The sequence below is a fragment of the Kogia breviceps genome, chromosome X (assembly GCF_026419965.1).
Source record: "Kogia breviceps isolate mKogBre1 chromosome X, mKogBre1 haplotype 1, whole genome shotgun sequence".
Lineage (NCBI taxonomy): Eukaryota > Metazoa > Chordata > Mammalia > Artiodactyla > Physeteridae > Kogia > Kogia breviceps.
In genome coordinates, this window is record NC_081330.1 from 8,240,313 (window position 1) to 8,243,653 (window position 3,341).

The window sequence follows — 3,341 nt, forward strand, 5'->3', positions numbered from 1 at the left end:
GTTCTCATTATTAATTACTTTGTATCAGTATCAGAGTGTTGTAATATTACAATCATAGTGTTTTAAAACTTGTGGAAGAAGAATTAGACTTTTCTCTGTGGCCTCATTGATAAGACTACAACTAAACAAAGGAAGCTTTGAGGAGATGAATTTTTATCAGAATAAGGAAAAAAAGGGCTTTTCCAAACATTCTAAGTGCCCAAAGATGAAATAGACCATATCAAGGTTTAATGAGTTTCCTGTCAATGGAAACGTTCAAGAGAATGTTTGTGAACAATTTTGTGGCACTGTTAGAAGGCATTCCTGGTAGTAAAAGACTAAATGCATTGAATGAACATTGAAGCACTTTTTAAAATCTGATATTTTACAATCCCAACACTGTAATCAGAGAACATGAATGCATCAGAAAGGCAGAAAAATCGGTGTCAACTTGACCCCAGTTTTTAATGACTCTACAATTTGGACCAGGCAAAAATAGAAGGTCTTTGTTAAACTATGATGGGGTATCGTATAGAACAGAATTGAAATCACATGCCTACAAAGTAAGAATTATGGGAAAGCAAGTTTAAGTATGAGCAAAATATAAAAATTTAGCTAAGTTTTGGGATGTCTAGGCAAAACTGGTTCAGGACCAAAGGAAATTAATTCAGATTCCTCCTACTCAGTTTTGTTTTGTTTTGTTTTGTTTGTTTTTCTTAGGTTCTTATTAGTTATGTATTTTATACATAGTAGTGTATATATGTCAATCCCAGTTTATACACTTTTAATAGAATGAATAATCAATGTCATTGTAGTAGGTATTAAATATAATGTTATGCGTGGGTGGCCAATGGTTGTGAAAAAGATAGTGTCGGGGAGAGGAACTTTCCCCCTCCCCCCCTCTTGAGTTCTTGTGGCTGGACTAACAAGAAAATTGACACAAGGCAGATTAATAGGAGAAAAAGAAACAATTTTTAATTTGGGTGCACAGAGGTCTAATAGAAATTGGTCCTACGGAGTGGCCAGAGCAGGCAGTTTTTATACTTTTTAGACAAAGAAACAATAAATTTGAGAGGAATTGACAGGACAAAGAAATGTAGATTTGGGGTGCTAAATTAGTGAAGACTCTAAACAGAGTTTGGGCTTGGGGTAGTCAATTAAAGAAGTGACAAAGGTGGCTTCTACAGGCTTGTAGAAGGATGTCTCTGGTGCTAAGGGTGTCCTTCTGTTTCCAGATACAGGGAGCACACCTTTCACATGGAAGGTTTATCTCCTGCCTTCAGGCAGACAGCGAGGAGGGTCAGAATGTCCCTCTTGCATAGGTCTTAAGTGACATTAATTTAAAATAATCAATATGCCATTGAGGCATATTTTGCGGCAGCCTGTCCTGGGCCCCCAACAATAGAAATCGTTTAAACTTTAAAGCAAAATATCTTTCCTGGCTTAATATGAGCAAGTGTGTTTGTTAATGCTCTGAAATTGAGTTCTTTCCCAATACTTCAATGTTGAGTTATATTATTTAAAGACACCTTCATCTCTAATTTTATATCTCTTAAATTTCATTTTCCTTTCAAATAATTACAGAGCTCTGTTAGCAATAACACTCACAGTGACTGTTCTGTGTATTTTAAAGATCCTAAGTAAGTACTGAGGAGACTGAAAGAAAATGACCCCCTGAGTGCCTGTGGGAAAACTAATTCACTGGGAGGGAGGCATAGGCTTTGGGTTGCTTTTCCAGCCCTGGCTCTTTCTGTGTACCCAAAGACACACATTTACGAAGTGCTTTGTTTAGGTACCAGCTGGAATCACAGAACCAGAATGTCCTGAAATGAACCCGGAGACCTAGGCTAGGAATGAAGGTACAGGACCTAAGATAAGAGCATGGTTTTGGGGGTCTGCACATCTTTTTTTTTGGGGGGGGGGCGTGTGGCACAGCTTGTGGGATCTTAGTTCCCTCACAGACCAGGGATCCAACCCAGGCCCTCGGCAGTGAAAACGCCGAGTCCTAACCCCTGGACCACCAGGGAAGTCCCAGATATGCACATCTTGGCTGAACAATCTTGAGTATGTGCTTAATCTTGCTGAGCATCGGTTACCTTTGTCTGTAACGTGAGGATAATAATGCTGCCATAGGGCTGATGGCGGATGCTAAGACACGATGTATAAAGAAGCATTTGCATGGAGCCTCGCACATAGTAAGCTCTTAAATATTTGAATTATGAGAAGTCAGGTCAGTCCCTTTAAGACTTGGGAAACGGGACGGGATAGGAGGTCTTGTGCATAAAAGAAAGCACCAACCATATCTCCCTGCCTGGCAGAATTACAGCGGTCTCCCCTTGTCGGTGGGGGACACCTTCCAAGACCCCGTCCTCAGTGGACGCCTGAAACCATGGAGAGTACCAAACCCCATACTCATAATATTTCCTATAAATACATACCTATGACAAAGTTTAATTTATAAATTAGGCACAGTAAGAGACTATCTGAATTGTACACCTCACTACCTTTGTGCTTTGGGACAATTATTAAGTAAAATAAGGGTTACTTGGACACAAGCACTGCTGATGGCTGCTCCAGTCAATCTGCTACCTGAGCCAGCTACTAAGTGATTAACAGGCAGGAACCACTGGACAAAGGGAAAATTCACGTCCCAGGTGGATGGAGCCAGTTGGCATGAGATTTCATGAAGCTACTCAGAATGGCGTGCAATTTAAAACTTACGAATGGTTATTGCTGGAGTTTTCCATTTAATATTTTCAGGCCACAGTTGAAACTGAAACCACAGAAAGCGCAATTATGGATAAGGGGAGGACTACTATACTCTCTCTGCTCTCCCTCCAGCTCTCAATATTCCTGCATCTTCCCAGGCCTGCTGGAGGCAACTAAGCCACTCAGTGGCAACCTCCTCATCTAACGTCACTTGCCTCCTGGATGTCCCATGCCTTTTCTGGCTCACATCAGGACCTGGATTGGGCTTTATCCTCCAGGCAAGTATTTTGGGTTGTCCCTCTCTAAACCCTTCCCTACTCGCCCATCCCGTGCTCTCTGCCTCTGATAAATGTGTGCTACACTGGGCCATAGGTACTGAGCTATCAGATAGGGGGGCAAAGCCATCTTGGCACACGGTCTAAACATCAGTACTTCAGTACTCTCTGTTAAGTGTGGCGATATGGAAGCACACATTTCCCAGTCTGTGAAAATAGATTCATCAACTTCCACCAATACTGAATTGACCCTGATAGATGTCTCTCATTGTATTATAATTCAGTGCTTATAAAAAGTCATTTACAAACAGCCCAGTTGCATAACCTCAAGGGGATGGTAAAGTCAATTATGGTATATCCACATGATGGCCCATTGTG